A 24,836-nucleotide genomic window follows, 5' to 3' on the forward strand; every position below is an offset into this window, starting at 1 on the left:
CTTTTGGCAATAAACTTAAAAGACTCTACTCGTTGTATATTGGCTAGTATGGGAGGGAGGGAGGGAAAGAAGAGAAGCTAGACAATTCTATGTAAAAGAACAGTAATAGTGTGTTTATTATGTGTTGTACAACTGGAGAATTATGAGGTATTAGTGGGGATGGTAATGGAGTAACAGATGTTAAGGTTCTGGGCATGGGAGTCAATTCCTGGTAGAAGGAAACTTCTACCTGCAGAAGAAGCAAGCTTCAGAATGCATTACTTAAATCATTGCTTTAATAACTTAAAACTTACATAAGTTTTAAATAACTGCTGCTTTTTTGTTATCCCTTGTATTATGAAAATAATAGTTCCATATTTATTGAGTAGCTTTTATCTTTTTATGAGGGATACTTTTATAAAGAAACTTATGTTTCTGAATGTTTTCTGGAACCAAAGAGCAGGAAAATAATGAGCATACATTAACAAAGGCAGAAATCTTTAGTAGAAACAAACAAAACAAAGCCCCATGATAGCCTAAGAGGAAACAGCCTACTTGAGACGACTGAAGGGCATGTGTTATGGTTTAAGGAATATTTATGCTAAATAAGTTAAAACATTTTCACTTGTAGTAGCTGATTGTTATCAAGGCTCTAAGAAAGCTATAGAGCTGGTCTCAATTTCATAGTAAGTCCATGTGTCTGGTTACAGGGGGGTCTGAGGAAGGAACACACTCTGTGAGATAGTTTGGCAGGAATCTCAGACTTGTCTAAGAAAGTGGTGCTGAGAGGACATCTATGTAGATGGCACCAGACATTATAGGCAGAGAGAAGAACGCAGGTGATGTCCCTGAGTGGAAAAGAGCTCATTGTGATGGAGGAAAACAGGGAGAGCAATGTGGCTGGAACACTAAGCACGAGAAGGAGGGGTCATGTATGAATATGGTAAAGTCAACAGGGGCCAACACTTTCTGACTCACCTGAGGGATTCCAAAATCTACTCCAAGTTCAATGGTAATTTCTGACAGATTTAAGATATGATAGTGACAGAGTCCAGCTTTCATTATTACTGGGTTTTTTGTTGTTGTTGGTTGTAGAACTTGAACTCAGGGCCTAGGTACTGTCCCTGAGCTTGTTTTGCTCAAGGTTAACACTCTACCACTTGAGCTTCTTTAGTAGTTTCTATTGGAGATAAAGAGTCTTATGGATTTTCCTGCCTGAGTGGCTTTGAACACTGATCCTCAGATCCCAGCCTCCTGACTAGCTAGGATTACAGGCGTGAGTGAGCCTCTAGTGCCCGGCCCAGCTTTTATTTTAAACAAGACATCCTGGCTCTGGTGGAAAATGGGTAGAACAGTAGCAGGCATGGATGAAGTGAAGTCAGCAGGATATTGATTAATAGTAGACTAGAAAGAGGAGATGGAAAGTAGACACATTTGACATAATGTGGCGGGTAGACTGGATAGCAATCAGCCAGAGCTTGAACTGGGAGGGTGGATGATCATAAAGAGTAAAGTAAAACTCCCAGCATCAGAAATACATGGAGATGTTATTTACTTCAGAGCATAAGATAGATGCAGGAGAATGCTGTGGAATGCAATGAGAGAGAAGTTCATGGGCTGAAAAAAGGGCATGGTTTGAGACATCATATTAGCTTGAAGCTAAAAGAAGAAGGATTAGATGTCGAGTTGCATGTGGAAATTGTATGAACAAAGCAAATTTCTTTTAAGTAAGGGAGAAGAGGATCAATACAGATGCAATGCCCCAGATTTTTCCCTTCCCCTCAAATCTAGACGCCAGGGGAAGAAACTTTGGGAGAGTGTTTCTGCTAAGTCAAGGGAGTTTTTCAGAAAGGAAGAGATGGCCTTTGACGGTAAATAAATAAGAAGACAAAAAGAAATAACGATTTCAAATACACAGAAAACATGAACTTCATTTGGAACCTATTTTTACGGGAAGGTGAGGATGAAGAGAAGAATGAGAAGAAAGGAAGTAGAGTCAAATTGTTGAGAAGCTTGAATTACTAGGAGAGCAGAAGTAGGAAAACTAAAAGAAAATGTAAAGTCAGGAGAAGATTTCTAAATATAGGAAAGCCTTAAAAATACATGCTGAGTGGTCCACTAAAGGCATGGGGAGGGGTGATGAGGGACGGAAAATGGATAGAGGGATAGGGGAGCTCTTTTGTGTGGATCTACCTTCCCAATGACAGCAGGACAAATACAATGGATGAGTGTGCAAATATGCAGTGGAATGAAGAGGGAGGTCTGACCTAATGGTTTCCATATTCTTGATGAGTATAGACAGAAGGTATTAACACACAATGGAAAACAGGCAGAAAATATCTGAAGTATAGAAAGAATGAACTAGTCATGGTAGAGGGTAGAAAATGAGCTAACGATCACAGAGTAAAAGCCATAGAAAGCTACAAGCAGTCCCAACATGGTGATCATGAGCCAGGAAAGCTCTGTTGTGTTTGCTTCAACAAAGCTCAGCCAAATCAATATACATATGGGTGAATTAGGATGAGTGAATTCTCCACAGATTGGCTATTGCTTAGTAAATGTGATGTTAGGTGAGGAGGTAGGGATCTGATGGTATGTACTCATTACCTGACTTATATAACTGTAACCCCTCTGTACATCACCTTTACAACTATATATATATATATATATATATATGTATGTATATGTATATATATAAAGATAAATTTGCACAAAGTGTGAGCCATCAAATATAAACAAGCAAAGAAGAAAAGACAGGAGGAGGTTGTTTGATGGTGAGGAAAGAACTAGGACAAAAACAATCTGGAATCAACACAAAGGCAGATGTGGAAGGTCAGAACAAAATAGCTGTTGGAGTAGGGCTCAGGCTGAGTTGAAGAGTCAAAGAAGGGCCTGCAAAAGAAATACAGCTCAGCTAACCATCACCAAAGTATTGAAAAAGCAGATGCTAGATTGTGTGAAGGACAAGGGCAAGGCAAATAGGAATCAAGAAACAAAACCATTCTCTGAAAAGAATGTTTTTTCTCCTTTTTGTCACATGAGGCTGGAGTTCTTTTTGGCCAGTGTTGTTTAAAGTGAATTGTCTTCTTCCTGTTTTGTGATGACCAACACTTCCAGTCTAACTCATGCCTATGCTTATATTCACAGAGAATCAAGTAACAAGCAGGAGAGTGGGCTCCTCTGATAGAAAGGAAGAGCCTGTATCTCCTCCAGAACAGAGAGCATTGCATCCTTCTGCAGTGTTTGCTAATTCAGAGTCTCTGTACAATTAAATCCCTGGTGCATCATTTGTCCTCTTTTACACAGCAAGTCCTATCCTAGAATATAATCTTCCTTATTATTTTCAAACGGAAATTTCCTCTTTTAGGGATCTTCCAACTCTTCCAACTCTTCTCCAGTTCAGGTTAAAACCAGACAATTCATTCTAGATTCTGCAAATGGAATAACAGACCATGGTTCATCATCTTATCAGCCTGCCCATTGGATGCTTATACATGATACTGTTTGGAGACAGTAAGTTTGGGAGCAGGCACAGAAAGAAGGTAAGAGATCTTTTTGAAGAGAGGAGCCTAGTGACCAGACAGGAGCTGGCTTTTGGAGTCTTATATGCTTTCAAATTAAGAGCCCATTAGTTGCTGATTGTATGGCCTTGAGCTAATTACTTAACCTTCTGAGCTTTCATTTCATCATCTAAAGGTGGAGATAGTCTTTACTTAATGAAATGTTGTCAAAGATAAAATGTTAATAGGTAACACCGGCAAAGTACATCATATTCTGTCTGTCACATGGTAGCGAGAGCTCTTAATATTTTTGAGCAGTTTCTCAACCTTGGGCCAATCAGTCCTTTCTTTACAGCACTATTCTACACACTATAGGATATTCAGTTTAGTAGTACTCTTGGCCTGTGAGCACTAGATGTTCACAGCACTTCTGCCTGCAAGCAGAACAATGAGATATGTCTACAGATATTGAAAACGACTACTTGGGATAAACTGGGAAGACAAATCTGGATAAACTGGATACTTGTCAAGTTTACCAGGGTTTTCTGGTGTTTTTTTCTGTTTTGTTTTTACCAGAGAAAAACTGGAAAACTGGATTCGTTTCAAGAACTGATGGTGGATTATTTCCCATCCTGCTTATATTTGAAGCCAAGCCACACAGATGATTTACTAGTTGGCTAATGATAGTTTCCTAATTTGAACAAAATGCCATTCTTTTTTCTACACAGTGGAGGGGGTACCTTCAGCCTATGGCATGGGCTGAGGAGTTGCAGAAGGCCATGGGGGTGGAATTTGAGGACTGAATCTATTCCAATTGCGGACATTTCTTTTTTTTGGGGGGGGGGAGCATTTTTCTTCTTGAAAGTTCGAGCTAATTTTTCAACCCAACTGCATAGCATACTGTTTTCATACAAATATAATGTTCTTCCTCATTTTTATGGTTAAGGTAATTTAAGGAACTGTAGTAGCTTCTCTCGGACTATCATCATATATCCCAGCTAAAAACGAGTGGCTTCTTTGCTTCAGAAGATAGCAGATTTTAATAAATTATTCCACTTATTCTACCTACTTTTTTACTTTGCAGATATATATATATATATATATATATATATATATATATACACTGGAAGTTTATTGCTCTCTCTGTATATATATATATATATATATATATATACAGAGAGAGCAATAAACTTCCAGTGTACATAGCAATAGCCTTCCAGTACATAGAAAAATGTTTGAGAAACCTTGAAAATTCAGTGAGAAAAGGATACAAGCAGAGAATGGAAAACAATGTTGAAATATTTTCCCAGTGAATCTGAGCAAATAAAATCAGAAGCAGTTGGGAACAAGCTGTCTAGGGAAGTGAGTTCAAGTAGGCACTTCATTCTGTAGTCTCTAAAAGGCATTTTAGATACAGAAGGATCTAGTCCTGTTGCTTCAATGGTTATTCGCCAAATTCCTAACAGACATAGAGAAGGACATTGTGTGAAAGGTTAATTCTCATTTTTATGATTTAATGAGCTACTTCTGAGAAATTTATAGTTCCACCTGTCTGCTAGAAATGCTTGAGATGGCTGGTGTGGAATTAAGACCAAGGTCACCCAGCTAAAACTGATGTCCACTCATAAATGTGTTCCAGGCTCTGATACGCCTCCACTGATTACCTAGCAACCACAGAGGTCTGCAGTGAGTATACATGAAGAACACTATGAGTGAGAAAGAGGTTTGAATATTTTCATCAGAAGTTAATTATGAGTTGTTCTCTACTATTTGTAACTGGAGAAGACAAAATAGGAGAGCCTTCAATATCTCTCACAAGTTGGGTTAATAAAATTTTCAAAAAAACCACACCCCAAACACTGCATATCTTATACTTGAAACATCTCCGATGAGTTCTCGTCCAAGGAAGGAATTCCTGTTGAGAACTGAGTTTTGGGGAGGTTTATAAGCCCTGTTTCTTATGCTCTTTTAATCTTGTACTGTAGAAAGAGAGAATCCAAGAAAAAATGAGAAGGTCTTAACTTTTATCTTTTTAGGTCTTAAATTAGTTTTTTGATAATTTTTTTGGGGGGTCTGGTCGTGGGGCCTGCACTCAGGGCCTGGGCACTGTCCCTCAGCTCTTCAGCTCAAGACTAGCGCTCTACCACTTCAGCCACAGAGCCACTTCCGGCTTTTTTCTTTTTGCTTATGTGGTGCTGAGGAATCGATCCCAGGGACTCATGTATGCAAGGCAAGCACTCTACCACTGAGCCACCTTCCCAGCCCCTTTTTTGATAATTTTTAATTGTTTTTGTCTATATAGAGAGATAAGAATGTAGTCTTAGCTTTCTACCATTTGTTGAAGAGGTTGTGTTTTTCCCCATTACATGTTTATGCCATATGTAAAAAATCAGATGGCTATAGTTTTGTGGGACTTATTTCTGAATCTTCTATTACATTGGATTGTGTGTCTTATTTTTTTTTTTGGTCGTGGGGCTTGAACTCTGGGCCTGGGCGCTGTCCCTCAGCTCTTCAGCTCAAGGCGAGCGCTCTACCACTTGAGCTACAGCGCCACTTCCGGTTTTCTGGTGGTTTATTGGAGATAGGAGTCTCACGGTCTCTCCTGCCCGGGCTGGCTTTGAACCGCGATCCTGATCCTCAGATCTCAGCCTCCTGAGTAGGTAGGATTACAGGCGTGAGCCACCAGCGCCCGGCTGTGTGTCTTATTTTTAATAAGTTTTTAATTGTGAAAATACTGTATAGAAGGGTTACAGTTACATGAGCAAGGTAATGAGTACATTTCTTATCAAGCATTGTTGTGTCCTCTTTTGTTGTCTTATTTTTGTTCCAGCATTATGTAGGTTTCTTTATTTTTGATGTTACTATAACCTTATGTTATAATTTGAAGTCAGGTATTGTGATACTCTTAGCATTGCTCATTTTATGCAGAATTGCTTAGCTGCTTGGGGTCTTTTGTGCATCTATATGAATCTCAATATTATTCTATGTCTGTGAAAAAATGGTATTGGAATATTTTGTGAGGACTGCCCTGAATCTGTAAGTCACTTTTGGTAGTATGCCTATTGTCACAGTATTCTGCTCATGCATGAACAGGAGAGGTCTTGCCATTTCTAGTGTCTTCTTTGGTTTCTTCAAAGTTTTATAGTTTTCATGTAAATGTCATATACCTCCTTGTTAGATGTATTTCTAGCTGTCATTTTTTTTTTCAGGCTATTGGGAACTGGATTATTTCCCTGAATTTTCTGAACCTATTTTTGGTATATAAAATATTTTTTATATGTTGATTTTGTATCCTGTTGCTTTGCTGGTAGGTGTCTATCATATCTAAAGGATTTTTGATAGAATCTTTAGAAAATTTTAAACCTAGGAGCATATCATCTGCAAGTAGGAATAATTCACTTCTTCCTTTCCTATTTGTATTCCTTTTATTTCTTTTTCTTACCTTATTGCTCTGGCTAGAAATGCAAATGCTATATTGAGTAAGAATGGAGATGGTAGACAACCTTATCTTGTTCCTGAGTTCAGAAAAATATGATTTAACAATGTTATTGGTATAGGCTTTTTTGTTTACAGCCTTTGATAGGATTTTATATGAAGATAATTTGAAAATTACACTTAATATCTGGAAAATTTTCTTGATAAAGAAGAATTCAACATGCTGTAGGAACATGCCAGGGATTCAAGTGGTGACATGCTCCATTTTACTCACGGGAATGCCACTGGATTACACTGAAAATGAATGAACTGAAGGGGCTAAATGTATAAAATAAGGCCTGTTGAACTTATGTCATGACAAACTCATTTAATGTGGTTGAAGGGAAGAATGCAACCTTATCTGGAATGTACTAATGTGCTTCCTCTCAAAATGTACCATTTATGGATACTGCTATCCTGGGAAGAACTTTGACTTAAGAAGGGAAGGCATGTGATACAAGAGTTGTTTACATATTAGGAAGACATGGGAAAAATAACAAAAACCTGTTCATAGAAAAAGACAGTCATTCTATTTATTTACTCATGCAGGATGAGAAAGTAAAACTTCAAGTATTTATCTGTGATATCTGAAAGCAAACTCAGATACAGACATACACACAGTAAATTTTATAGTCTGCTGTTATAGAATTGTTAGAAATTGACAGAATTGAGAACTGCATTATTTATAAGCTTTGTTGACTTGAAATGCAGGTTCACAGTTTCAGATTTTGCTCAAACTCTATACAGATTTAAAGTTCACATTTTAAAGGTTACAAAAATCAATTTTACACATCATGTAGAAAATATAATATTAACTTTATTTTCTTGATCTTATCTCCTCCCATCAGGAAATATCTCTTGGACGGGGAATAAAAACCACAGTGGTTCACATACAAATTCAAGCAATAAATTGTTACTAGTATGTATACACTTAAATTAGTTATTATGAACCATTGTAAGTCCACCAAAATCCTTACTTCTTGATAGTAAAATACTGCTCAATCCTTTATTGGGACAACACAGTTTCTAAAATCACACTTATTTGAAAGTAAATACTATTTTGCAAACTCTTCTGAAAGAAGTAAAGAGGCAACTGACAACCAAAAATAACTCAAGAAGTTAGGAACATAGCTTGGAATAGGAATAGACTTCTCATGTTTTCATTCTTTTTTTTTTAAATAAGTTTTTATTGTGAAAATACTGTACAGAGGGGTTACAATTACATGAGCAAGGTAATGAGTACATTTCTTATCAAGCATTGTTGCCTCCTCCTCTGTTTTTCCCCTACCACCCCTTCCCTCCCACCTCCTCAACTACACTCCACCCCCCCCTCGCCTAAATTGTAAATTTTGTTTTCAACATAGCTTCTTGTACATCTCATTATTGCAATGGGTCAACCTGTATCCCTATTTAAACAATTTGTTTTTTCCCTTTCCCTCCCCAAATTATACCAACTTCAAATACAGTGAGAACAGATGTTATACCGTGGGGGAGGGACATACAAAGCAACAAAAAAAAATCACATGGTACCTTATAAATACGTTAGAAACAAAAGCAGAAAACAAAAAACACTTGTGTCCCTATCTTGGAGTTCATTTCTCTTAACACCATCTTATCTGACTTTTTCTGCTTGTCCCGGACATATACTAGTTATTGCAAATAACTCACTATCTTGGGGTTTATTTTTCTTAACATCATCTTATATGGTCATATGCACATAGCTTTTGACCTTTTCTGCTTGTCCTAGAAATACACTTTTTATTGCAAATCAGGGAAACCATGGGACCTATGTTTCTTTGGGCCTGGTTTACTTCATTTATATAATTTTTTCCAAGTCTTCCCATTTCCTAACAAATGGGGTGAAGTCATTCTTTCTGACGGAGGCACAAGATTCCATTTGTGTGTGTGTGTGTGTGTCTGTGTATAGCACATTTTCTTGATACATTCATCTATGAGGGGCATCTAGGTCGATTCCATATTTTAGCTATGGTAAATAATGATGTGATAAACATAGTTGTGCTGCTAGCTTTAGTATGGCCTTCTTTGTGATCATTTGGGTAAATGCCCCAAAGTGGGATTGCTGGGTCATAGGGGAGCTCTATGTGTAGTCTTTTGAGGAACCTCCATACTGCTTTCCAGAGTGGTTGAACAAGTTTACACTCCTACCAACAATGCAGTAGAGTTCCCTTCTGGCCACATTCCTTCCAACATCTGTTATTATTTTTCTTGTTTATAGCCTATAATTATAACTGGTGTGAGGTAGAATCTCAACATTGTCTTGATTGGTATTTCTTTTATGGCTAGAGAGGTTGAGTATTTCTCCATGTATCTATTGGCCATTCTTATTTCCTCTTCAGAGAAGTCTCTCTTTAAGTCTTTAGTCCACTTATTTATCAGGCAGTTGTTTCTTTGAGGATTTGTTGTTGGGGGATTTGATTTTTTATATTCTAAGTGTATTTTAGATATGAGACCTTGTCCGTTGAATTACTGCCTGCATTATTTTAGAATTTGTATTAATGGGAGATAAAAATGATCAAGTTTTACCAACAGACACACACATATACACATGTAAAGTAAGTAGAATCTAGTTTCTTTGTCCAACTCTTATGAAAACTCCTCATAGTTACTCAATTATCAATAACATTGAGGAGTAGTAAGTCTACTTCCAAGAAGAAAATAAAGCCAAGGACATCCATATATTCGAATGAGCATTTAAAAAAATGAATACCAGGAAGCTGAAATACATTCTGTGAGTGGAGGGCAATGAGAGGAGGGAGCAGCAAAAATGAAGGGAAAAAGAACAAGCAAATGCAGTCATTATATTCAATGTACATTATGTAAAATTGAATTAAACAGCTGAGAGTATGGATGGGATGGGGGAAAATGAGGAAGAACTACTTAATGGGTGACATCGATCAAGATACATTGTACTGATTACCTAACTTCCGGAATTGAAACACCTTAGTTCAACTTCATAACTCTCTAAATAAACAAATAAACAATATAGGGATTGGCTAATTGGATATGGGTAAATGGCAGAGAGGAGCTGAGTAAAATGGAAAACTCAGGCTCCAGCTATGGTTTTGTGGGTCACTAGTGGGGCAGTAGTACTCAACCATGCTGGGTTTCAGTTTCCTCAAGTAAAATCGCAGACGAGCTGGGCTCAATGATGAAATACATTTTCTGGTTTTAATTCTACAGCTCTAAAACATACAATGTGGTAAGTTTATGATATTACTTCGAATAATTTCATCATGTTCAACTTGGGCTTCTGGGTGCTTGCATAGCTCAGGGGAACAAAAGAGATATGTGATGGATATAGAATGAATGAATGAATGAAATGCATAAATATTGCCTAAGCATCTTTAGGAGTTTTTTTTTAAATAAAAGAGTGAAACCTTCTACACAGACAGTAATATTTGTAATTGAAATAAAAATCAGAAGATTACTTTTTAAAATCATTTTTTGCTCATATAAATTATTCCTTTTTGTGCACCATTTAGATGGTGTGATTTTTAAACAATGAGAACATATCTACAAGATTATAAAGTAGAATACAGTGAAGCCACCAGCACAGCCATGTTCATTGCAGCAGTATTCACCCTAGTCAAGGTATAGAGTCAGGCCTGATGCCACTCAACGGACAAATGGACTGAAGTATGTATACTTAAAGAAAATTTACTCATCTATTAGAAAAAATGATATGTATCTTTGCAAACAAATGAAAGGACCACAGGAAAAAATCATGTTAAATGAAGTAACTCAGTCCCAGAGAAACAAAAGTTCAAGTTTTCCACCATATGTAGAAGCTGGAATTAGTTTATAAATGAATTCTATGCATTCATAAATGTAGAAACTAGGTGGTATGCAAGTGTACACAAATGTTAACTGACATATGGTAGATTCAGGGGAGAACTCAGTGTAATTCCTTAGGAAGGCTAAATCACGGTTCAACAAAAGAAACATCAGGAATTGGAGACATGAAAAGAGTAGGGTGGGATCAAGGGGTAAATGAATGAAAAGAAGATGTGGGGGGAATGTAGTAAAAAAATTCAATGCATATCCTACAAAATTAAGGAAAGTGAAGGAAGGGGTAGAGTTGGGAGGGATAGTTGACAACGTTGAAAAGTATAACACTGATAAAGATGAATTCTATTCATAAATAGCTTCGGTGAGTGACAACTTTTTTGTACAACTACTTAAAGATTACATATATAGATTATACGTCAGAAGACATATACTCTCTTAACAAGTGTTAATAGTGTCACTACATCTATGGAGATTATTTTGCACTTTCAACACTTCTGGAATGAGTCATACATTTTTGCTTCATAAATATTTTGGGGGAAGAGAAAAAAAGAAAGTGAGACAAATTCTTGCCTTACAAAGACCCAGTTCTAGCAGTGATTCTAGATAATATGTAGTCTTAAAATTCTATTAATTTAACACCAAAGGTACTGGCATTTCCATAAACAAGTCGCAGAATCACAAGTTGCTACAATTTAAAAACACTTGAACGGAAAAAAAGCTAATTGTTAGCATCAACCTAAACATAAACCAATTTGTCAACGAGGAAAGATCTGAGGGCTTATAAATACCTTAGTTTTCAGGAAGTACTTTAAATAGGAAAAATGTTACTAATATCTAACACATATATTCTTCCCACAAGACTGATTTGGAAAGCGTGTGTGTGTGTGTGTGTGTGTGTGTGTGTGTGTGTGTGTGTTTGTGTGTGTGTGTGTGTGTATGTGTGTATGTGTGTATGTGTGTGTGTATATGTGTGTATAGCACTGTCATAGTTGTTTTTTTTAAATTTATTTTACAGTTACATGAGTAAAGTAATGAGTACATTTCTTGTACTCATTGTACACAAAATGCTACATTGTTAGGGTAGCATTTTGTGTAGTGTAAGGACAAAATATTCCTGTTTGACTCTTTAATCGAAATAATTCATAAGTAAATTCCCTAAATCTAGTTATTACTGTCTGGATAAAAGATATAAGAATAGCCAATTTGAATGATTATGAACAAGATTAATAAAAGATGATGTCCAAGGGAAATCAACTTTGTTGCTTGGCACACACATCCTAGCACTCTCTGTGAGCATACCCCCCCCCCCCCCACAAGAGGCTTTCCTGTTGCTTGAAATGGCCAGGTAAAGGCTTATAATCTGAACCACCCTGAAAACTCTCAGGCCTGTTTCAAAATATGACTCCATCCTTCATTCAAAGTACAAAGAAACACTACTCTGAGCTTGGCACTAGAGTTTCAAGTGAGAAAACACCTGGCATTTGTCCTTGATGAACAAGGAAGACAGATAACATGAGAAATTACAACATGATGCTGTGAATGACTCAGCGATGTTGCTTTGTGTTCTATTGTCCATCCTAAGAGACCCACCCCCCAGGAATGCCCCCAAAGCCCATGGGAATTCATAGGAACAAAAGGTTACAGTTGTTCCAGGAGTTTGCCAATGACTTCAGTTATAGGTGAACAGCAAAGATGCTGTGGACAAGGGAGGATGACTAGCATTTTGTAAATAACTGAACTGCTTCAGTGGAGGAGAGGCACTTATAGAGGGATGTGCATTTGAGGAGCGTCTGGCATGTGCAGAAGAACCAGCAGGTGCAAATAAAGAAGAATCAGCACATGCAAAAGAAAAGGCATAGAGATTATGGCTTAGAAATGGTTCTTTTATTTCCTTGCTAACAAAGATGAACTGATGAGCAGCAAATGCAGAGGGTCCCAAGAGGGCCATGGGCTTGTGTTATGACAAGCTGAAGAACCCAACATACCACTCTGGTGCTGTTGCAAAGCAGCCAATACCGATTTGAGTGGGAAGCCAGTGATCATACGCTCTACTGTTTGTTATGTAGCTATTTTGTATCAAGAGCTGTGCATTGCTGTTTTAAGAGGAAACAGACATGGCTGTTTAGGTGGAGAAGCTGAAGCTCAGAGAGAATAAGTAACTTGGGGCTCAACATTTTGCCTTCTTAAAGACACAAGGAGCAATGAGACTTTTAAATGTTAATTTAAGAGTGAAGCACTGAAGACCAGGGATGATGAGATCTGAATGTAAATTAACTAGTGGATCGGGGCAGTTATGTTGTAAAAGGAAAGGGAAGAAAGAACACAAAGATGAGGAAATTTTTATTCAAACCAAGGATGCTCAAGACTTGGGCAAGATTTGTTTGTTAATGCAGGTACGTGTTGGAATGACAAAACTTTTCAAATGATAGAAGTGCTGCTTCTGTAAAGCTTTTTTTCAGATTATTTGGGAACTATATTACATAAGAAAAAGTAGGTGTGCTAATTAAACTGCTCAGGCTCTGAAGCCAGACTTTAGATTTGAATGTTTAATTTACCTAACTGGGGCAAAATTATTTCCCCTTGATGGGCCTCAGTTACCTTGAATTTAATGAACATAGTTCCTATGTCAGAGGAAATTTGAGTGTGTGTATATAACACAATGTCTGGCCTAAGTAAGAATCAGTAGGCATTAGTTGGTAGTGTTTGGTGCCTTTGCATGCATTCCTCCATCATTTATTTTGAAAGTACCTCTAGTGTGCCAAACACTGTGTTAGATTCCAGTCATACAAACTTTACAACTTTGGTGTGGGGGCGGGGGAGGAGGAATGGGGGGGGCAGGGGGAGGATGGGAAGGGATGGGAAGGGGAAACAAAGGAGGAGGCTACAATGCTTGATAAGAAATGTACTCATTATCTTGCCCATGTAATTGTAACCCCTCTGTATAGTATTTTCACAGGAAAAAAAAAGGAAAAAAAAAGAAAGAGGTAAGGTATGATTTCTGACTGTAAACTGTTTCTTCACATCATACTCTGAGGTTCAGCAATATTGTTACAGACTATATTGTGGTTAAAATACCTGAACTATTAAATTTCCTGAACTATTTTAGTAACAGTGACTTAAAAAATCTACCATCCTAGCATTGCCCTTTATTGTAAGAACAAATACCTCTACTCTTCTGATCCTTCTCCATACCCTCCTCTAGGATTATGACAGTAAAATCTGTTCAACCTGAGATCTCTTCATTAACAGGTGTTCTTCCTGACTCTGGGCACCATTATGCAGTCAGTGAGGACATTTCAGTCTCCTCCTTCCATATCTGTGCAGAAACAACCCAACGCCGAATGCTGCTTGAACCTGTCACAACCTTGTCTCTGCTATTTCATTAGACGTATGGCTTATGTTGTACCCATTATTAATGGATAAGTTTTTCTTTTTAAAGAGTATTTTAAGAAAGCAGACAGCTTTCTAAACTTTCATTTCCATAAACTAGGAATAAATGTTAGTGATTAGAATTTTCAGTTCTGTACTAAACTTGTTTTGGAAACATCAGTTTCTTACCAACCTTTTAAAACCACTTCACTTCATAAAGCTAGTCATTCTTGTGTCTAACAGCTTCAGGATTCTGAAGGGGCCCAAGGACTACTGTTCTAGTCATGATGGTATTGTCTGAAAGTATTCTAAATTACACATTTCAAGGCTAACATTAACATGGGTTGCATCGATGAAAATTGTTGGTAGAAGGGACACCAGGTCCTTTTGAGTATAACCACAGTACATTAAAATGGACAGATGAGCAGTTGTGATAACCCCTGAGACAAGACTGAAAAGGGAAATGTCCACATAGATAAATGAGAAGAAAATTAAAATAGTGAGCACTTACATTTAGGATAACTAAGTGAAGTACCAAAAGGATTAATGAAAAGCTACTTTAATACCAAGATCTCCTGTTAGAAAGAGTCAGATTGTTGAGACAGGGCGAGTTGTTTACTTATCGAGACAGAGAGAGACAGAGAGAAGGAGAGAGAGAGAGACAGAGAGAGAGAGAGAAAGAGAGAGAGAGGCATCCTGACCACTTTAGTTTCCAACATATTTCATATTTATTATAGGAAATGTGAAAGGCTCGGATTACAAGGAATCTTCAAGAAGCAAAGGCCCTTACTAAAAGGGAAATCAGATCCCTCAACTGTAGTTGAAAAGACAGATAATTAAATCAACTAGATGTTCTAGATTTAAAGAGTGAATGACAGAATGAGGTTGGGGACCTATGAAATTCTTATGTTCCAAAACTAAATGAGAATATTTAAAAATTATATTTGGGTAATAAATTACCTCAATAATTTGTCATTCAAAATGGGAAGGGTGACCCTGATTTTTAATAGCATCAGAATTATGCTGCAATATTTTATAACTTACAGTAGTTAGATATATAGATACAGATATAGATATATTATATATGTATATTTTCCCCCCTTGGGGTTTGATCTCAGAGCCTGACCCTTACTCAGCTGGCATGCTAGTACTTGAGCCATGCCTCTAGGCAAACTTTTTCTTGTTAACTAGATATGAAATCTCTCAGACTTTTCTATCCAGGATGGCTCTGAGTCATGATGCTCTGGATTTCTGCCTCCTGAGTAGTTAAGATTTCATATATAAGCCGCCAGCTTCCAGCTTATAATATGGTTTTAAGTATATCAAGTTAAAATATTTTTCCATATCAAAAATCAAAATCTAACCTAACCAAACCAGCCAACCAATAAAACAAACCTTAACTTTAAAAAACTTGAGAAGATAAATCATAGATTAGGGACAGCATTTGCCTAGACAGACCTGATGAAATATTTTTACCCAAAATATACAAAGAGCACTTAAGACTCAATAAGAACAGAACTCATGCCACTTTCCAGAGTAGTTGAACAATCTTACATTCCCACCAAAAGTATAATAGCATTCTCTTTTGTACACATCGATGTCAGCATTTGTTAGTTTTCTTGATGTTGGCTTTTCTCACTGGGGTGAGGTAGAATCTCAGTGTTGTTTTGATTTTCATTTCCTTTATGGCCAGAGATGTTGAAAATATTTTCATGTGTCTCTTGGCCTGTTTTACTTCTTCTGAGAAGTCTCTCTTTAAGTCTTTAACCCATTTGTTAACTGGGTTGTTGTTTCTTTGAGAATTTAATTTTTTGAGCTCTAAGTGTATTTTGGACTTTAGGCTCTTGTCTGATGCAGAGCTAGAAAAAAATCTTCTCTCATTTTGTGGGCTTTTCATTTAGCTCGTTAGCTATGTTCTTTGCCAGGCAGAACCAACCCAATTCAAAGGTGGGCCAAAATGGACTCCTCCCCAAACAAGATATACAGAAGGCAAAGGTAAAAAGAAAAGATATATACATCTTATGTAATTAGAGCTTTGCTAATTAAAATACAACTACATAGTAGAATGGCTAACATCCAAAACACTGACAACATCAAACGCTTAGCTGTGGAATGTGGGTATGGAACCTTGGTGAAAATGCAAAATGATACATCTCTTGAGAAGACAGTTGGCAATTTCTTATCAATCATTTTATATACTTAGATGAACCACTAACATGACTATTGATGTTCACCCAAATGAATCCAACAGTTATGTCACACACACACACACACACACACACACACACACACACACACACACACACACACCTATGCACAGATGATCGGTTTTATTTATAATTGCCAACACTAAAGAAATTGCCCAATGTTCTTTAGTAAGTGAGTAGGGGAATAAAATGATATATTTCCAGGTAACAGCATGTTATTCAGCAGTGAAATGCAAAAAGACATGGAAAAAGGCCAGAAGACAACTCACCATGTTATAAAGTGAAAGGAGCCAATCTGAAAAAGCAATGAAGTTGGGATCATCCATCTACATTAGAATTTGCAAAAGGCAAAGCTATGAGATAAAAGGGCCAGTGGTTGTTGGGCTTTTGTGGTCAGCGGAGAATTTTAAGGCAATGAAACAACTCCATAGGACACTATAAATGTGGCTAACTGGCATTATGTATTGACCAAACCCCCAGAGAACACACACTAATTCATAAAATGAACTTTGGATGATAACTGTGTTGATGTGGGTTCCTTGACTGTGACATGTGTGCCATTCTTGAAGGTGATACTGAGAGTTGGGTAGGCTGTGTATGTGTAAAGCAGAGACGATGCAGCAAATGACTGTACCATCTGCTCAGCTTCGCTCTGCACCATAAATTGCTCTAAAAATAAAGTTTATTGAGTTTAAAAAAGAATGATTCATAGCTACAAGACACACTGTATGATTTCATGAAAAGTTCTAAGAATATGCAAAACTAGTCAATGATGAGAAAAGCCAGAATACTGACTTCCTCTGAGAGGACCAACTAGAAGCGTCCTCTTATGATAAGGGAACTTATCATGTTTTGTGACAGAAGTCATAATTTACTTGTATACTCTTGTGTCTGTATTTTATCTCAGTTTCTTAATATGAAACTTTTTAAAATTTTTTTTATTTTTTTAATTTAATTTAATTTTTATTGTGAACATACTGTACAGAGGGGTTACAATTACATGGGCAAGATAATGAGTACATTTCTTAACAAGCATTGAAGCCTCCTCCTTTGTTTACCCTTCACATCCCTTAATATGAAGCTTTTTATGAATATCTTTATTGTTATTATGAAAGTGATGTATGGAGGGGTTCCAGTTACATAAATACAAAGTTTATATAAAAAATCCCACTGAACTTTATCTGTAAATTTAAAGTATTTCTGGAAACCATTTGTTTTCTGGGGGTACATGTAAGTTATCCCTGTTCACATTTCTTCCAGTAATTTTGAATGAAATCAATGAAGCTTTATAGATTAGTTAGGACCCAACCAAGGAAAGAGAAAACAGTGTAAATTTTTAAATGGGTATAATTTAATACAGGGATGTGGTTACACAATTGATGGAAGAATTGAGTAGCTTAGCTAAACTGGGAATAGTGAATCAACCTGAAGATTAGCAGTAGCAAGAAGCCAAAGGCTCTACCACCCACCATTATCAAGGGAAGAAGACGAGATACTACTGAAGCTCAGGGTTCAAGGCACTGAGCTAAGCTACAGGTGAGGGTTATGGCGGGAAAACCGACCACAAAGGTCAAACATAGAGGTGACAAAACGAAGAATTGCCTTCAAGGTAAAATGCATAAATTGGATCAACTAGTAGATAGACAGTTCAGAAAATTAGCTTTTCATTTTCATTTTCTCCACACCAGTCAAATTGATTTACTGATGTTTTTAAAGCCTGTGAAGTGTATCTCTTGGAAACTGTATTCAGCAAACATATTGAAAATAAATGAAATAACCATTTTAGGTTTATGTTCTCTTTCAATAAACAAAATTTAAACATCCTTAAAATGACAACTGAATCACCTACCTTCATCATGAAGTTACTCAGAACTGTAAAGGAAATCTTGGTATCTAAAAAGCAATAATCTTGCCATATGCATTTGACTCTCATATCATTTATTCAAACTTGATGGCTAATTTTAAACTGAGAGTTAATCAAAGTTGTTTGCAAACCCTGTCATAATGTCACTTTGACTTACATTTTGACTGCTCTAAAATGATGTCTGCTCAAAAATGGTTATTCAGTTTTCTTTCATATCACAGAAGAATATAAAGGATAAAGTATGCCTTTAGTATTAGATTTAGACAGTGGTCAATTCTGTTAGTTGCACTATTTTATAATTAAAAATAAGTATATTTTTATGTTTGGGAAAGCCTTCTTCAAAGTACATAATAAACTGTGAAAAGTGGCTTTAGGAAGAAGTGGAAGACCACACTATTTTGACATATAACTACCATTTTTCTCTGTTTTGCTGAGAAAATGATAAAGGCATATCTCAGACTAATATTAAAACACCCAGTTACAGGCTCTTGTCATAGCATGCAATAGTAATCATGTATGATGATGTAAAACACATTTGCTTACCCATAGCTGGGCAAAACAAAGTTTAATGTGTGTGTATGTATACACACATCTATATGTGCATGTGTTCTTAGTTGGCATAAAAGTTTAGAAATTTAATGTTCTCCACCTTACCCATGTCCTACTTTTAATTTAGGCCCCACAAAACCCCCTGCTGGTCCTTCTATAGGGCTATGCTTCCTTACCTCCCACATGGATGCATCAATGCTTCAACCACCCTCACCACCAAATGCCCCTTCCATTTATGCCACCAGATGATTTAATCTCATCTGGTTTATTAGTCTGATATTAAATCTACTGCCTATATTTTAAAAGTAGGAAACCTTTATAATAGAATGAAGCCTTATGACATTTGCCTAATGAAGTTAGAAAAAAGATTTCAGAACCATCTGTATGGTACAGAACACTAGTTCAGAGAGTTACTGATAACTAAAATAAATAAACAAAAGATAAAGAAACACCTACTGAAAGTACAAAAGGGAAAGACATTCTCATTTTCTTTTGCATGCAGAAGTGAAAAGCACTTTTGGAAAAAGCAGTTTAATGCTCATCTTAAATTCTTTGTCTTAAACACACTCACCTAAAATTCAGTGAAGCAGCAACATGAACTCTCCAAAACCATCTATTTTCTTTTCTTAGAACTGGCAGTTGATGATGGCATTTGAAGACTTCCCAAGGGCTTTATCCAGGGACTGGTAAGTCCTATTTATCTGAAATGAGAAAACATACTTGTCTTGAGCTAAGAAACTTATACTTTATTATTGACTACAGATACAATAGGGATCCAGGATTGGCAGATCTAGAACAAATGGTATTTTACAAACTGCTCCTCTGCTACGAACAGCTTGCCCTATTCAGAACCTTGATTCTGAACTTACTATAAGAAATATTTAGAATGGTAGACATTTATTCTGCTTTTCTTTTTCACAGATCAGAATGGTCAGGCTCAGAGGCAGGAAGTTAGTTACCCTTCAAGATGAAGCCACTGGATGGTGACAGAAGGGCTGGAACCTTGCTATCCTAACACAACTCTTTCATGTTTGGTCAATTAAAAATTCAGAGATGGGGAAACAAGTAGGTAATTTTCTAGAATATTCTATCAATAATCTAATTTCGACTAAGGTCAAGGAAATTACTACTGAATTTAGAGTCTTCAGACCAACCTGCTGTCTGTGGGGTTTGGCTGAAGCAGGTGTAAGTAGGTGTGCCACAGGAATTGACCAGTCAAAGGCAACCTAAAGTTACTTATTAATCCAGATGACTCATTATGTTGTGCAGAAATCACATAAATAGTCAATAATTCACAAACTTGGCCGTTATGTTCCTTAAAGCTGAATGGTTTCATTAAGAACTTTCTCTAAATGAGCCTTGAAAGAGGGAAGCCCTATACAGTGCCCCAGACTTCTTAACCTTCAACCTGCTAGTGGCCCAAGCACTCTACTGCCTTCTCCGATCTATCAGTGTTGTTTTCCTTCCTCTCTTTGGCGACACACAGAATGGATGTTCATTATCAGAAGGCTTGAAACGGTAGAAATCCAAAGCTCTGGAATTCTAATGTTACGGTGAGAGAAATGGGTTTGGAGGGCTACAGCAAGGTCAAAGAAGAACATCTGACCACGGTGGGAATGGAGAAGAAATCTTAATGGCGTCTGGGCTGCTCTGTTCCAGCTCTGCCCCTTGTCCTTTTCTCTTCCAATGGTTTTCTTTAACTCAGGCTGCCTAAAGTGACTACAATAATTATTTTAGATTTCATGACTGGCTTTAGGCATCCTATGGTTTTAGGCACATAAAGAAAATTTTATGACAGTCATTCTCACTCGCTCTAATCAAAGTTCTCAGACATGTTCATTACCTCATAAGTTTTATTAGCAGGAGATAAAGAAATGTTCATTGCACAATGACTCCTCATGTTGATACATTGGGCCCCAATGGTTTTTCCTTGAGCTATTGGTTGGGCTCTATTCCTTGTTTATACATACCTGAAGTTGGCATTAAATATATTATTGCAAATTAGTAGTTTCAGATAATCTTTTTGGTGGTACTGGTATTTTAATTCAAGGCCTTGCACCTGCTAGACAGGCACTTTACCACTTTAGGCATGCTCCCAGCCGTTTTTCTTTCTCTTCCTTTTTTTCTTTTTGCCAAGCACAGGGCTTGAACTCAGGGCCTGGGAACCGTCTGTGAGCATTTTTTCTCAAGGCTAGCATTCTATCACTGGAAGCCACGGATCCATTTTGGGATTTAGATGGTTAATTGGAGCTAAGAGTCCCACTACTTATCCTGCCCAGGCTGGCTTCCAGGACCCTCACATCTCAGCCTCTTGAGTATCTAGGATTACAGCTGTGAGCTACCAGTGCCTGGCTGCTTTAGTTATTTATAAGATAGTATCTTTCAGTTTTGTTCCAGGCTAACCTGGATATGATCCTCCTCATAACACCTCCTGCAGAGCAAGGATTACAGGTGGATACTACCATATCCAGCTTTCAGATGAGGGTCTCACTCACTGTATGCCTGGACTGGCTTTAGAGCACAATCCTTCTGATTTCTGCTTCCTATATAGTTTGGATTACAGATATAAGCCACCATACTGTGCTTTTGATTTGGGGGGAGCGCAGAGTTAGGCAATTGCTCTAACACTTGAACCATATCACCAATCTGATTTTTTGTTATGTTAAAGTACATGTTATAATTTTTAAAAATAGGGATGAAGTAGATTAGACCGATGCATTTGGAAACAGTTACAAATTAAATCATGAGCAAACAGAAATTTATATAATCTCATATCATGTCACATATAACTATGCACCTACAAATGTAACAAAGCAAACACACAGGTAAACCTGTCTAGTTCTATTCGACAATACAGAAGCATTCAAGAAATCTCTTCCAATTGACTGAGTGACTGCTTAGGATTCTGTGGCTGGTTATTTTTCCTCTACTTGTCAATTCCTGATTGAGCCCTCTGCATGGTTTGTTTGTTTGTTTTTCCTCGGTCCCAGTGGTTAGTGACTCCACATTGCAATGGATATGTAACTGGGCAGTGTTCAGATGGAGGTGCTGTTTAAGGGCTTCCTGGGTGGCCCACTTGACAGAGATCTATGACTTTAATAAACATGCCACCTAGGGAGAGATCTCAGTGGTAAGCTGGCTTCAGTTTTGCCATTCCTCCTCCACCAAGAAGTGGCCTGCCCCACTTCAGCCTGTATCTCACGGACAGTGATCAAAAGCAGGTGTCCAATCTGGAGTAGATCCATCTCTCTATTCATAGCTTCTGTTACCTCCGGTTCTCCTAGAATATGTAGAGTGGAGTAGAAATCATTCTTTCTACTCATGATCCTGCCTCCCAATTATGAATTAAAATCATGAATTACAATCATCATGAATTAAAATAATCAATCCTCCTCTCTCTTTCTTTCTCTCTTTCTCTCTCCCTCCTTTCCCTCTCTTCTTGCAACTCCTGGACACCTGCAGGGCAACATTCTCACAGGAACACTATGTGGGAACAGAAAATGATACCTTTCTCCTCCAATTTTTATTTAAATTCTAAGTTAGCTAACTGCAGTTCTAGGTTGGCTAGCCTAAAATTTCTAGTGTGACTACAAGTTAAAATCTAGTATAAAGGGCTTGGAACGTGGCTCAGCTGTACAGCCCTTGCCTTGCATGCATGAGGCCCTGGGTTCGATTCCCCAGCACCACATAAGCAAAAAGAAAAAAAAGCCAGAAGTGGCGCTGTGGCTCAAGTGGTAGAGCGCTAGCCTTGAGCTGAAGAGCTGAGGGACGGTGTTCAGGCCCCACAACCGGACCCCCCCAAAAAAATCTAGTGTCAGAAGATTAATTTCCAAAACAAGAAAGATACTGTCTCTTTCCCTTGTCTCCCTGAGGAGTTTCCAGGTAGGAGAGTCTCCAATTGGAGTTATGAGTCAGTATCTCACCACAGGCTTTCACCAGGAAAGAAGCATTTCATTTATAGGTGGAAGCACGTGGGTTGCAGGAGGCTGAGTTTTTGTTAATGTGAAAATTCCTTCAAATTAGATGGATGGTCACATGAAAAAGTCAGTGACCTTCACACTGACTCTGTCAACCCATGCAGAAGCTTGAGAATCATTTATAACATAGGATTTAGCATGCAATGTGCACTCCTCATGCAAGATTAGACTAAGTGGTCACTCCCAGCTCCAACTACATGGGACAGAGTCAAATATGACTGAGATAGAGTTAATAGTCTCTTATTCATGTTTCAGCTTTTCCCAAGCTTCCTATGACAACAACACTGTCCTCCTTCTCTGTTGTTTACCTGGCCATATTTTCCTACATAATATTTCCAGTACTGAACAATTATTCATTGACTCATTTATTTATTTTGGCAGTACCTTGAACTCAACACTTCCTGCTTGTGAGGCGGGTACCTATCCCTCGAGCTACATCTCTAGGCTTGCTTGCCCTGGTTATTTTCATAATAGGGTTTCACTTTTTGCTCAGGCTGCCTGGATCATGATCTTCTTACATATACTTGCTGCTGTAGCTGGGATGACAGGCACACACCACGGTACCCTGTTACTGGTTAAGCCAGGATCTGAGGATCCTGGTTTGAAGCCATCCTGGACAAAAAGTTCCTTGAGACTCTTATCCCCTAGGAAGCACCAGAAGATCCAGAAGTGGAGTTGTGACTCAAGTGGCAGAGTGCTAGACTTGATCAAGGAAAGCTCAGAAACAGTGCTCAGGCCCTGAGTTCAAGCCCCAGGACTGGCATACATAGAAAAAGAACCTATAGTGATTTGTCTGTCAATATCAGTAGAGTATTCTGTCAACCAAAGGCACTGGGTAGGGAAGTGATGTATAAGGATTCCTCAGCTCTAGTTTTTTTTAAATACTTTTTATTGTAAAGATACTATGCAGAGGGGGTACAGTTACATGAGTAAGGTAATGAGTACATTTCCTATTGAACATTGTTACCCCCTCCTTTTTTTCCCTTTACGATCCCTACTCCCCCCACCTCAAAGTGGTAAAGTTTGTTTTCAACATAGTGTCTTGTATGTCCATTGTTAACAATGGGTCAACCTGTATCCTTGTTTCAGCATTTTGTTATTTTCCTTCCCCTTCCCAAATTAGAAAATTTTATATACAAGATACATGGTACCAGAATCAAATACAGTGACAACAGGGGTTATACCAGGGGGGAAGAACATACAAAAGAAATAAAAAAATCACATAGTACATTAAAAACAATAGCAACAAACGTAAAACCTCTTGTGTCCCTATCTTGGGGTCCATTTTGCTTAGCATCATCTTATATGGTCATATGTACATAAATTTGGACCTTTTCTGCTTGTCCTAGAAATATACTAGTTATTGAAAATAAGGGAAACCATGGACCCTGTGTTTCTTTGGGTCTGGCTTATGTAACTTAGTATTTTTTCCAAGTCTTTGCTTGCTTTGTTTTTGTTTTGCTGGTCCTGGGGATTGAATTCAGGGCCTGGGTGCTGTCCCTGAGCCCTTTCATACTCAAGGCTAGTGCTCTACCACTTGAGCTGTAGGGCCACTTCCAGCTTTTTATGAGTAGTTTATTGGAGATAGGAGTCTCACAGACTTTCCTGACTAGGCTGGCTTTGAACCACAATCCTCAGATCTCAGCCTTCTGAGTAGCTAGGATTATAGGTGTGAGCCACCAGTACCTAGCTTAGACTCTGTTTCCTGTATAGCATTCCCCTGCACCCCACCCTCTCCACCCCCAAGAACTACCTTCTTATTTCATTGGGTTACATCTTACTGTAAGGCTAAGGCAAGGGCTTACTCAGATGACAACTGCATTTTAAGAGGAAATTTCCCTGACATGATGTGTGTGAGGACAGAAGCTATCCCGGACAACCTCAGCAGAGGAGATCGGTTGCTAAGAAACTCACTGGAGTGCTTATATGTAATTTTTCATTTTTTTAAAAAAAGAAGCAATGTAAAAATAATTAGGTTATGTGCTACCATGCATGACAAAAGCAAATTTAATTTAAAAATAGAACATGAGATGGCAGGAAACTTACAGAGGTAAGTAATTTTGAATCACAATCATTTCCTTTATAGGAAAGCTAGAAATATGAAAGT

At 37.7% G+C, this 24,836-nt stretch overlaps 1 protein-coding gene across 3 annotated transcripts in view; it reads right to left on the minus strand.

Annotated features, from left to right (window-relative positions):
• Window positions 1-24,836, minus strand: part of Dtna (dystrobrevin, alpha) — a 328,938-nt gene that overhangs the window by 166,220 nt on the left and 137,882 nt on the right. For all 3 annotated transcript variants that reach the window (XM_013014910.1, XM_013014907.1, XM_013014909.1), the window contains exon 2: window positions 19,324-19,453. The gene's annotated coding sequence lies outside the window, so the exon portion shown is untranslated. The remainder of the gene's footprint in view (window positions 1-19,323; window positions 19,454-24,836) is intronic.

Source organism: Dipodomys ordii, unplaced genomic scaffold, assembly GCF_000151885.1.
Source record: "Dipodomys ordii isolate 6190 unplaced genomic scaffold, Dord_2.0 Scaffold25, whole genome shotgun sequence".
Lineage (NCBI taxonomy): Eukaryota > Metazoa > Chordata > Mammalia > Rodentia > Heteromyidae > Dipodomys > Dipodomys ordii.